Here is a 12,750-nt window from a genome sequence, read left to right as displayed (position 1 = left end):
GCACACAAGTGTAGCTAAGTGTGCGGCCTTCTCTCATACTTTGACCATTCTCTCTGCTGTTGCACAAATGACATGAAAGACAGGAAGCTGGAGGGGAGGAAAGCTTCATCGAAGGGAAGGCAAACAAGACTTTAATTGCAGCAGGCTTACCCTTCCGCGAGAACTCCCATGTCTCGTGACTTGGAATGTGAGGGCAAGGGAAAAAAGCTCACTCTTCTACTTAGATTTCCATCAGGACCTGAAAAGTAAATTATTGAAAAGAATAAGTGAATTAGCCAAGGAATTCATTTCTCTAAGTGGCTATTCTCCTTTCCCTACATTAACTGATTTCTATTCATTTATTTTCCCCGTAAAATATCTTGGAATACTGGTTTGTGCAGATGAATGCTAATTAGTCTTTTAAATTACATTCACATGAGCATTGAAAGGTAGCGATGAGTAGAGAACAAAATTGCCAAAGAGATGTGATTGGGGTGGTGTGGATTACATGCAAGATATCACATTCCAGTGGTCTGGGTCCAGTAACCCCCATTTGCCCCTTTGTGTAGAGTGTCCTCTTGAAGCACCAAGCTTCTCTGTTCCCCAGTGCCATCTCCCACACACAGCAGACTAGGGGAGAAACCTTCAGAGTGACAGCCTTCGAGCCAGGGGAGCCTTTATCTTCCCATGCTCTCTGCTCTCTCTCTCTCTTTTTTTTTTTTAAATTTATTCCTGAGAGAGACAGCATGAACGGGAGAGTCAGAGAGAGAGGGAGATACAGAATCTGAAACAGGCTCCAGGCTCTGAGCTAGCTGTCAGCACAGAGCCCGACGTAGGGCTCGAACCCACGAACCGTGAGGTCATGACCTGAGCCGAAGTCGGACGCTTAGCCGACTGAACCACCCAGGCGCCCCTCTCTGCTCCCTTTATAACTGGAGAGTGTGACAACTGGCGGGTTTTCCTGGGCCATGGCCAAGGTGAACCCAGCTGTGTGTCTCCTCTTACCTCTGGGCATCCCTGAGCCTGTGCCGTTGGAAAGCATGTGGGCTGGGCTAGTCAAGATTAACAAGGGGAGAAGGAATGAAAGAAGAAAGATCAAGAAATGGTTACTCTGGGAGGCTGCACAGCTTGAACTGAAAGCGTCCTGGCCTGGGTGTACAGCCTCTTGTCATGTCTTCAATTGTACGAAGTTGTATGCTCTTGGAGGCGACTCCTACAACATCAAAATGCTCTGATGTCTGGGGGCGTTTCTCTGCTTGGTGGCTTTGTAAGCGAGATTAGGAAGGGAAGGCAGGAGGGAACCAGGGAGGCCCGCCTGCACAGCGGCACCCTGGTGGGGTCATTAGGACCCTTTAGTCAGGGCACCACCTCTGTAGGTGCTGTGCCTCGGGAGGAACCCTCACAGCACATTTCAGAGGTGGGCTCAGGATGGTGGAGGGCTCCAGACTTCATCATATGGGGGAATACGTGGTTGACATGAAGCAGAGAAGCTTCGAGCTGAGAAGGGCTTGCTGGCTGAAAGAAATACGAAGGAAGAGTGGTTGAGCTTAGTCTCTGTGGCTCCAGGGACAGGACAGGGGCCACAGTGGATGTAAGTTACAAGGAGTTAAACTCCAGTCCAACTTTAGAAGAACCGTTTGTTGGGTTTTTTAAATTTAATTTTTATGTTTGTTTATTCTTGAGAGAGAGACAGAGTGCAAGCGGGGGAGCGACAGAGAGAGAGGGAGACAGAATCTGAAGCAGTCTCCCCGCTCCAAGCTGTCAGCACAGACCCCGATGTGGGGTTCGAACTCACAAACCGTGAGATCATGACCTGAGCCGAAGTCAGATGCTTAACTGACTGAGCCACCCAGGCGCCCCTAGAAGAACCGTTTTAACAGAGAGGTCCGAAGGTGGAATGGTATTCCAGAGGTGTTAGTGATCCCCCCCCATTTGTTTATGCATTTAGCAGCTCTCTGTCTACTTGTTAAGTACCCAGGGTAGGTTGAGAAGAGAGTGCTGGGCGAGATAGTCCATGGCCCTGACCTCACTGAGCTGCAGTTCTCATAGGGAAAGACAGACAGCAAGCATGTAAATAAGTGAATAGGCTGCTTTCAGTCGACTGTACATGTTACGAGGAGTAAAACTTGGTGGAGTTTGGTGATTAGTGGTGGAAGAATGGCACTTAGGTTTGGATGATCGGGAAAGGCCCCTGGGAGGAGGTATGCTTTTCAGCTGAGATCTGAATATCAGGGAGTCAGAAGAGGATCTGGGAGCAGAGCATTCTGAGCAAGGGGTCCAATAAGCATAAAGGCCCTGAGATGGGAAGGGGCTTGATCTGATACGGCGCAGGCCAGAGGTAGCCATTTGTTGTGAGTATGGGGGGGAGGGGGCAGTCATGCATTGGCAAAGGATTGACCTGAGCCCCCAGGGTCCTTGTGCTGGGTGTGACACGAGGACTGTTGCCCGTGGCAGAGAGTTAGCGTCGTGCCGTACCCCCTCCGGATTTAGACCTTAGGGCCCCTTGGAAAAAGGGAAGTACCACTGCTCCTGAAGGGAGACAGCTCTGTTTTCTGAAATTTGGCCCTGTGACTACTTGTGGGTCAGGCTGATTTTAATTCGGGAGTTCTGCATGGGCCACTTGGTCTGTGCTTGCTGGGGAGTTTCACGTCGGCGTGCTCGGAGTCAGACAGGAGCAGCTGGAACGGTGCTCTCCTTAGGTCAGACGGCAGGAGCCGCGTGGACATTTGTGATGATACGTCAGTCCTCCTTAGTAGCCAGCAGCGGCTGCGACCCCTGGCTTTTTCCTAGCCGGGCTCACCAGGGGTTCCTCCAGGGGCTCAGTTTTTTCTTTTGTTTACTTTCTAGTCCCTGGAGCTGATAAGCCTCAGGAAAGGAGTGGGGGAAATGTGGGTGGAAAATTAAAAGGTAAGGGAAAAGGAGAGGGAGAAGTTAGGCAATGTGATAGAATCTGTTTATTAGTTATTTTAGGACCTTTTTTGAGCATCCAAGTCGTAGGCCGCTCAGGTGTCCCCAGCAAAGGCCGTTGCGGCTTCCTGAGCTGGCAGCCGTGCTGGTGGGAGCCATTGGTTGTCCAGGCCTCCCCTGAGCTGTACTTCTCCCCTCCCGTGGCTGGGCTGCTCTCCATCTTGGTTCCACTCCAGTGGGCTGCTCTGAGTTTTTCCTTTTTTCACCTAGGCATTTGGTTGCCAAGCTCCAGTTTTGAAGAACCAAATGAAGCTGCCATGGAGGGGAGTGAGGAAGGAGGAGGGAACTGGAAGGGCAGAGCTCCTCTGCGCAGACACTGGCTCCCCTCGCCGCCCTGGGGCTTGGAAGAAGCACACAGCCCTGCTCCTCGAGCGGGGCCCCCCTTCATGTCCAGCCCCTGCGCTATCCTGGAACTGGACGCACTCCTTGGAAAACTGGAAGAAGTCTCAACACTGTTCCTTTTTTTAGAAGTTTTGTTTCGGATATTTGCGTTTCTCGGTATGGAAAACTTCCTTTAAAGGCAGCTGGGGTTTGTGCCCATCGGACTGGAAGTGGCACCAAGGGTGAGACGGGTCCAGGGGACGGGAGAGGAGGAGGGATTGCCGGGGACGGTCACTCAGCTGGTGCCAAAGGCAGAGTGCGATGCTCACCATCGACCTTGAAGAAGGAGAGAGGAGGAGTCAGAGTGTAGATCAAGCTGGGAGTTTCTGAGGGATGAGAATCTGCTTCCCCTGAAGCATGGGTAGCCTCGGCAGGAGCAGGAAAGAAAGGAGGGTGGGCGGTCTCGAATAGAAGACGACCCAACAAAACCCGGCAAAGGGCCTCTGCAGGGGGAAGTAGGGACTCCTCACATCCTTTCCTTTTAAGGTTTAGGAACCTGATTTCAGAATCACCTCTCATAGAAGCTGTGCTCATTTTGTCTTACTGAATTGCTGAGTTCTGTGACCTCAAGCCAGTCCCATTCTTCCTCCACCCGCCACCCTCCACCCCTCCCCTGGAGATGACTGTACTTTTCACCCGGATCGTGGTAAAGTCGTTCCTGTTGCCTGTGCCAGCTGTCAAGGCAACAGATTTTCTCATCACCTGAGCCATTGAGAGCTCTAGTCATGAGCTGCTCAAGTTAATGGAGCGTACTTCCAGATTCTCAATGGCAAGCTGTACCCATGACGTAGGAGTCAGTGGTACTTCCCTCTGTATGTCTGTCAGCTAGTGAGAGAGGGAACAGGGAGGATGGTGAGAAGTGAAGCTTTGTACTTGTGCTCTTTCGAGAAGAAGCTCTCCAGTGTTTCAGCCTTAACTGGACGTTTTTGAATCAGAGAGGAGAGCATTACATCTCATGGATTTAGGTTTATCACTGTTGTCCCACTTCTGGGATGGGAGGTAGTAAGAGCTTTTTTATTTGCCTGTGTCTTTTCTAGCAACCCAAGCATTTTCGTGAGTCAGATCCTGTTTGCCACCGCCCCCGCTCCCCTCCCCCCGCCTCCCCTTCATTGGGAAGTGTGACAGATGCTGATTTGGGAGTTGCCCACTTTCCAGGTGGAAGTGGAGGAGGAGGAGGAGGGAGAAGAACTCCAGTGCTTTCCAGTGGTCTTTGGTTTTTTCCCCCGAAGCAGGCCATTGTCAAATCATAACGATATTATGAGTTTGCTTTTCTATAGAGTTACTCTGGGGAGACGTTTGCTATTAAGATGAGAAAATTGAGCTGTTTTGGTCTTTAGCGCTCTTTATAGTAATATTCCATTAGACTGCCTTTTTTGGTTTCCCTGTGCTTATATCTGCCTCATCTCATGATAATGTTGTTGGGTTTGTGGTTTCCTGATGGTTTGGGGGTGAGGCCCCGGTGTCTTGGTAATTTATAGGACTGTCTCATCTAGAAGTGTTGGCCTTCTGCCTTACGTCTTGCATGGAATGGCCAGTCTTCCTCCTTGTAGTGGAAAAGGGAGGGATACTTGCGTTGTTCCCTGTGGGTAAGGGGGTGGCCCACGAAGTGAGCTTGTAGTATAGACACAGCCCAGCTTTGTTTTGTCATGAGGTCCCTCTTCTCTTCTTGGAGTCCGTAGTAGGATTACCCACCAGTTAAGATCGTGATCCCAGAAATTGGCTCATCTTTGAGTCTTGCCTCTTTGCGGGTGCAGATTAGCTCGCCATCTTGCAGAAAGTACCACCCAACAGTAGAGCTTATATCTGGAATCCGTTGGGATCCTTGAGTGGCTGATGTGCATCTCTTTGGGATTTTTTTTTTAATATGTATACCATTTCATCCACCCATCATTTAAATTTTTTTTTTTTTTTTTAGTGTGTCTTAGTGTGTTTGCCTGGCTCTGGGCTAGATAGTGTGGAAAACACAAGAGGGGAAAGATGTGATGTGTGGCCTAAGGGAGCTTTTAAGTGACTGCCGTCCACGAAGCTATTGGAGAATGACTCGGTGGGGCAGAAGAATCAAGTGCTATCTTGAAAGAAATTCAAATGGGTGCGATCAGGGTAGACCAGGTGGTCTGGGAGAGCTCTGTGGTAGCCAGGCGCTGGGTCCTGGGCGAGGGGAGGACGGTGAGGCAGGAAACACATGAATGGAAGCATGGACGTGGGAATCTGCTGGGTGTGTGCCGAGCGGTGGGCAGTCCCAGGCCAGCGCGGCCGCAACGATCTCTCCTTTCTCGGTTTACACGGAAACTTCCGAGCATCAGGCAGATCTGAGTCCTGAGGGCTTGTGATGGGGAAGCAGAACCCAAAGCTGGAAGTCAGCTCTTTCCTGCCCACGGCCAGCGGCCTCACCGCCCTCTGTGCAGTCTGGGTGCTCCCCCTTGTGGTGCCAGGGGTTTCCACGGGAGGATTCAGAGTGTCAGGTCTAGAACCATACCAGCTGAGGAGGCATGACCCAGCCTCACCACCATCCTTCCTTCTCCTGTGAAAGGGTAGTGTGTACCTGTGTCCATGACATGTTCCTGCGCCAGTCACCGCCCAGGCTGTAGCCGCTTCCTCCTCAGCAGAGGAGACGAACTCCATCAGGAGACGAGGGGGAGGAAGAGGCGGGAGTGGGGCGGCCGGCTGAGGGACTGGCCTGGTCAGAGAGCAGAGAGGGAGCAGGAGCGGCTGGCCTGTTACCAGCACGTCCCCTCGTCGCTCCAGGCTGGGCGCACTCGTCCTTTGCAAGCTCTGTGTTGTGCTCCTTGGAAGGCAGTCCACAGACGGAACTCCTTCCTTTCTGATGGTTATATCTTAAAGTCACAAACTGGAAAAGGTTCTCACCTCTAGGGACCCACCATTGATTTCTAAGTTGTGGATGGGTCCTTGATCATGTGACCCTTACTTGTTAGTGGTTGACCTACTGTCACCTTCCTCAGGACAGGTATGAACCGCCGTGAGCTAGTGACAACTACTGCTACAATCTGCTGTTACTTGAAATTCGCATGCTGTGGCAGGAACACAGAGTGAGGAGGGTGGGCTTTGCCGGGAGGACTAGGTAAGTGGGTGACAGCTGGGAGTCTGGGACCATTGGCGGTGGCCCCCGCCTGTCAGCCAGGCCAGCCGGTGCCTAGATCTAGTGAATGCGAGCTGCTGATGGCAGCGCGCAGGCTCCAGAGAGGAGAGGCTCGGCGGGGAGCTCAGCACCTTGGTTTCCGCTCCTCCTGTCCTTCCTTTCCCTGGGGCTGATGGTGTCGGCTCTCACCAAGGTAGGGAGTGACGTGGGGACCGCTGCAAACACACGGTGCACATCCCGGGACGGTGCTTGGATGTGAGAGCCTGGAGGCGAGCTGGCTGCCCTGGGGTGCCCGCCTTTTCAGCCCCAGGCTGCTCCAAGCCCTTGGGTCCCAGCAGGAAATGGGGGTGGAGGGGCTTTTCCCTCAGGTTAGACCCTTCTGCTGCTGCCTCCTCCTTGGCCTCGAGCCCTGAGGTTGGAGGACCAGGTGCCAGGGCGGCAGGTAGGAGGTCTGAGAGTCTGTGTGTGTGTGTGTGTCTGTCTGTCTGTGTCCACGCGCACACTTGTGTCCGTGCGTGTGTCTTCATTTGCCGAGGTCTTGCCACCAGTTGGGGTGTTGAGAGCACCTCCATTGTGGGGAGACCTGCCATTTGTTTATCACGTTTAAGAGAATGACACGCCCCCTGTCCCTAAGGGAGGAGCTTTTGAGTTAGACATTTTCCCTATGGGAATCCTCTTGGTTTGGTTTGTGGGAAAGGGGGAATGGATAAATGATTTTTTATCTCTGATTGTCAACACAGCTGTTCTTACACTGAATCTGTGCTATTGCATACATGTAGCCATCTTTCTTTTCACTGCAGCAGTGTTTATCAGTAGTTCAAAATGATTTATTTGCTCCTGGGGAGTAAAATCTTTTTTATTAAAAAAGAAAAAAAAGAAAAAAAAAAAAAAGAAAGAAAGCAAAGCGTGGCTCCCTCCCCCCGTGATAGCTGTAGGATTAGTGGGCCTCAAAGAAAGCTCAAGAAGGCAAAGCCGAGTCTGCCTGTCCCCATTGACCTATCCTGTTTTGCCATCAGAGCCTTCGTGCTCTGCACAAAAGGACGGGGGCCTTGAGAAGCTGGAGAGCGAGCATCAGGAGGAGTGAGTGGGGTGTGGACCGTAGAGACGGAGGCACTGCGGACTCAGGTGCTGCAGTTAGAAACACCGAGTAAGGAATTGTATTTAAACTATCGTCTAATCTGCCAGGGAAAGACCTTTCTTTACATACAGATTCCATACTGTCTTTGTCCTTTCCATCGCTTCTTGCCCTTCCTGGGAGGTGCTGGCCCAGTTGCTCCCCGCTTCCCGTGCCGTCCCCTGTACCCCTTCTCCCCTCCCTTCCCCTCCCGTCTACCTCTGGGAAGCCAGCCCTGCACGCGGAGTCTGTGACTTGCCTTCATGCTCATTTCATCTCATCTTGGTTAGAGGGTACCTGGAGCCGCCCTCCCCGCTCCCTCCCCAGCGCCAGGAGGCATGAAGGGGCAGGTGAAAAGCAGCCCGGCCGTGGCGGGAAGACGCGGAATGTCTGGTTGCAGCTGGACTGCAGCCGGGGCTCCTGGGGAGAGAGTGTGGGGAGAACTTAGGACACTCTTGCCCTGAAGCCGGGATGCTCACTCACTGCCCGCCCAGCCCGGGTGGGGCAGGAAGGCCGGTCTGGGTAACTCCATCCCTGGTGCTCCCTTGAACAGGGACCTGCCCCTCGCCGTTCGGCCCAGAGCCTCTCCCGAGGGACAAACATGATCCAGGCACCGCGCTGTGGGCAGGCCGGTCGTCGGAGCGCCCGCGCTGGTGCTGCCTGTGGCACAGCCACCGCTGTACAGTTTTTGGTTGTTTTTAAGAAACTCCATGAAGAGGGGTGTCATTCTGGGCACAGGGTGGTTGCCAGTTTTCCTAGAAGGGGAGCCGCATCCCTGCAACCACCCTGTCCTGTTTGCCACCCCTGCCCTCCTCCAAGCCAAAGCGTGGCCTGGCTTTTGTCTTCCCCCTTTAGTTGTCCTCCTCTCCTCCCCCTTTTTGTGCTTAATTTATTAAAATAGTTGCTGTATAATTTATTTTCATAAGCGATAAAAAATTACTAAATGGTTAAAACAGACTTGCAGGCCAATCTTAAATGGGCGGGAGGGTCTGCGGGTGGGGTGGGAAAAGGGAAAGATGTTTTGATATAAACAAATGCACTTTGGGTGTGTTTTGGTATTTTTCTGGGGATAGACGGGTGGGTGTTGGGATGTCCCTGTAGATTAGTTCCAGAACGGGGTGTCTGTATATACTGTATTAATAGGCATGTTTGACTCTTATAAAGGGATGTTAGTAGCTGCTGCAGGTCCTGTTTGGAAACCCCATGTACAACTCCCAGTTTTTGTAAGTGTCAGTGCGGGAGACATTTGACTCTTGTGTTTGTATCTCCTTTTTATGATTGCTGTACTGACCCATGTCCTTTTGGGGAGGGGTGAAAAGAGATTTGAAATAAAAATGTTTAGAAATTACTTCGTGTGATTTGGGTTCGCGTCTGTCGATCTTTCTGCTGTCTCCGGTGCCTCCTTACACCACCCCCAGCCCCGTAGGCTCACATGACCCACCGCTGGCGATGGGGGCCCTCCATGGTACCAGCCGAGCCGCACGGATCCCAAACTGGTCTTGTCAGAACTAGCGATGTTGGAAATTTCCCCAGACCGATGGCCATCGCTCAATGCTGCTTTTTCCTTCCCTAGCACGTGCAGGAGAATTCCAGAGCGTTTTCTGGGGCCAAGTGCCCGTGGCCTTTTGGTTGCTGAGCAGTGGTGCAGGGCTGTTGCTAGGGAGAGTTCATGTTTCCCCTGGCGGTCAGTCCCAGTGTCTTTCTCCAGGCTGGCAGTCAAGGTTTCTCGAGAGTTTAACCTGCATCCCTCGTGCTTTTCCAGCCCCATCTCTCTTGAGCTGCGCTCTTTGGAGAGAAAAGGAACAGAATGTTTCTCTGATGGACACACGCGTACTTGGAGCCATTGGAAACTCCCATTTTCACTTTCCCTCCTAATCCCTCTCTAAGTGCCCCACTCAGGGCCACTGTGCCACCTTGGCACATCGAGGGGAAGTTTCTGCGATTTCTCTGCATCTTGAGAGCAGGAAGCCTGTGAGTTGAAGCCCAGTTCGGAGTTGTGTTTTCATAGGACTGGTTAGAAGTGCCTCATGGGGGAGTCTGGGAACCCCCACTTGCCCCAGTCACGGGTCGTGTTAGGAGGAAACGGTGTCTCAATTCTGACAGCCGTTCTATGATAGCATGAATTCCCCATTAAAGTTTTCTGCCCTTTTGGAAGGAAAGGTGCTCCAAGCAACGAAATGTGAACAACGCTACAAGGGAGAATGCTTAGCTCAGAACCAGCAATTCAAACGCTCTACTGGCTGCTGTTTGGACACAGTTGTCCATCACAAGGAGTCTTTGGTGACCCCGTCAGTAAAGAGAGTTAGGGTGCATTTCTTAAAGTAGAGGCGTAGGTTTTCATCACTTCCAACCAACATCCTTCATGCTAGTAATGACTTATTTGTTAGGAGAGATAGAGCCTCCGAATTGGGCGATGCCCAGAGAAGGAAAGGCATTCTTCTGGTAATAGTAATCCCCAAATAAAAAATGACCCCCTACCATCCTCTTTACCCCAAAAGGGGTCCCTAAAGCTGTTCCATCTCACCTGTTAGTGGTGCCCCCTCGTGCACCTGCCTGACTAGAATCCAATTACAAGTACGTGGCAAGTGGTGACCGTGCAAGAATTTCCCTTCTCCTCCTCCTATTGGGTGTCCCCTGAGGAGGAGGAAGTGGGAAGAGTGAGTTTTCTGTCTTGATTCTCTCCAGTCTCTCATGAGCATCTTGCGCACGATGGTTCTAGTGCCTGTTTGCACCACGTGGGTTCTGGAGACCAACGCTTCTCATCGGGCGCTCAGCCAAAGGCACGGGCGTTGACTCCAGCTCTGAAGAGGCATTAGCTGAGTTATGCTGGCCTTTAGAGGGGCCCCTTCCCGAGAGATTTTCAACATGAATTTTGACCAATCTAATCCTACCCACTGATCCCCATGTAAGCTGTGGCTTCAGACTTCATCGTGCTCTGCCCTCCATTGTCATGCCCCAGTTTTCAATCCCCTTTTTCTCACCGGGGGCAAGTCCAGGAATCTCCCAGCTGGCCTTTCTGCTTCCTGTCTCTCCTCTAAAAAGTCCTTCCAGGGGCGCCTGGGTGGCTCAGTCAGTTAAGCATCCGAATTCAGTTCAGGTCACGATCTCACGATTTGTGAGTTCGAGCCCCACGTCGGGCTCTGTGCTGACAGCTGGGAGCCCGGAGCCTGCTTCAGATTCTCTAACTCCCTCTCTCTCTGCCCCTTCCCTATTCGCACTGTTTTTCCCCTCTCAAAAATTAAAAAAAAAAACAAAAAAACAAAAAAAACCTGTTTAAAAAATAAAAAAATAAACTAAAAAGTCCTTCCAAAGAAAAGATGTGTTCAAGTCCCTTCCTTGGATTAAAGTCATCAATGACTCATCCTAGAGAAGAAAATCTTAACTCCTCAACTTGACATTCAAGGCTGTCTCTTCTCCCGCTGCCACACAGGCTGTGCTCTGGTCATGACACTTATTGCATGTGGACTCTTATGCATGAACTCTTATTACATGTGGACAGTGGGTTCTATGTCTTGTTCACTGCTCTGTCTCCCACCCCCCCAGCCCAGGGCTACACCAGCCCACCAAGAGACGCCCACAAGAACATCTGCTGCAAACAAGGGAGAGGGTCAAAGACAGCCAGGCCGGAAGTGGAGGTAGCAGTGGGGAAGGTCCTCTGGGCTGGAATCACCTTTGGTCCTGAACTGGGGTGGGGGCAACCGTACCAGAACAGAAATTCACACCGGAAGCAACGTGGGGTAGGAGAGAACCCAGAAGGCCTGTGGAGTGCGAAGGAGAAGCGATAAGATAGGGTGCAGTGCTTCTCAGCCCGAGCAAGGGTTTGAGAGCCCGAATCAAAAGTTTTTTAAACTTCACACTCACCCTGAGATGGAGGCCTCCCACCCCCCACTTAGAATCTCAAGGGGTCAGGTATGGGGGGGGAGGTAAGAATAGTGGACAAGATGCATCTGATGGGTCCTCTGCCTCCTCCATGCCTACACCAACTTGTTAACACTCTTAGGGAGGACCCTGCCAGCATTTGAACATGGGCTCCGCCACTTGCTAGTCATGTGACCTTGGAAGCCTATTTATGCTTTCTTAGTCTTGAAAAGAGGGAGAGTATTTTTACTTACCTTATGAGTGAGTAAATGAGATGTTGCATGTAAAATGCCTGGTACTTCTTCACTCAATAAATAGCCACAGGCACTAATTATTATCATTATTAGAGGCTTTTTGAAGAGAAGGGCTGAGAGCTTTGTGCCTTCGCTAAAGCAGAAGGAAACAGGAAGACTTCAGGGCTGTCGCCGGAGGCTGCAGTGAGGAGTGGAACGGAGGGAGGGAAGGTTGCCGGAGGTTCAGGCTGGCGGGGGGGGGGGAGGAGCTGGAGGTGGGAACAGGTGGAACTGGTGGGTGTGTTGTTGGGCTTTTTCTGCCACCTAGTGGCTCCTCTGCGCTATGTCACCCCCTCGTGTCTGGCCGGGCGCAGGGGGGCGAGGCTGGATTGAATATTCCGGAGCACAGCATCTCCAGGTCTCTTCTGCTGCCTCCATTAAATGCCCTGTCCCCTCGGACACCCTGGCCTGTGACATATCCTCCACCTGGTCCTGGTGTGTGGGACGAGACTCCTTTCTCGAAGTGGAAATGATGGGGGAAGCCTTTGTTCTCCAGGCTCCTAGGCAGAGTGGGGAGCTGGTGGAGAGCACCCTCCGGCCCCAGCCTGCCCCTGCTGCTTTGATGACTGCTAATGGTATTCTGCCCCGGGGGGTTGGGAGGGATGCCAGGCCTTCTGGCACTGGCTGCCCAGACCGGCTCAGGGTCTGCAGTTGGGTTCTATTGAATTCTATATGTGCTACTGTGTGCAGAGCCTGGGTCAGGATTCTTTTGAGCTTTCCCATCCCACCTTCTCCAGAGGATTTCGCCTTTGTCTCCAGGATGAGGGAAAGGGGACGGAGAGCCGCGCCCCAGCCCACCCCGTGAAGAAGGGCCCAATGGGGGCCTCGGAGCCAGCTCTGCCTCTGGGTCTCATCACCTCCCTCCCCCATGAGAGGTGCCAGCCCCTTGGAGGAGGCTGCCTGGAATGATGTCCTCCTTGCATCATGTCTGGCTCCCACTTCAAAGGCCGCTGTGACTGTTTGGTGAGGGGTCTGAGTTTGGGTGAGGGGCTTCAGGAGGGGGCCAGGCGCTACATGTTGGGCTGGGCATCCGGGGTCAGGCGTCCACAGGCCCCTGCACC

At 52.3% G+C, this 12,750-nt stretch overlaps 1 protein-coding gene across 2 annotated transcripts in view; it reads left to right on the top strand.

The window, feature by feature from the left end:
• SOCS7 (suppressor of cytokine signaling 7) overlaps nt 1-8,887 on the top strand; it is a 34,587-nt gene extending 25,700 nt beyond the window's left edge. For both annotated transcript variants that reach the window (XM_039227771.1, XM_039227774.1), the window contains one exon: nt 3,157-8,887. The gene's annotated coding sequence lies outside the window, so the exon portion shown is untranslated. The remainder of the gene's footprint in view (nt 1-3,156) is intronic.
• Nucleotides 8,888-12,750: the final 3,863 nt, after the last annotated feature.

The sequence above is a fragment of the Hyaena hyaena genome, unplaced genomic scaffold (assembly GCF_003009895.1).
Source record: "Hyaena hyaena isolate Hyena2069 unplaced genomic scaffold, ASM300989v1 scaffold_29, whole genome shotgun sequence".
NCBI lineage: Eukaryota > Metazoa > Chordata > Mammalia > Carnivora > Hyaenidae > Hyaena > Hyaena hyaena.
Note: the sequence above shows the minus strand (reverse complement) of the source record. Positions and strands in the feature narration are given on the sequence as shown.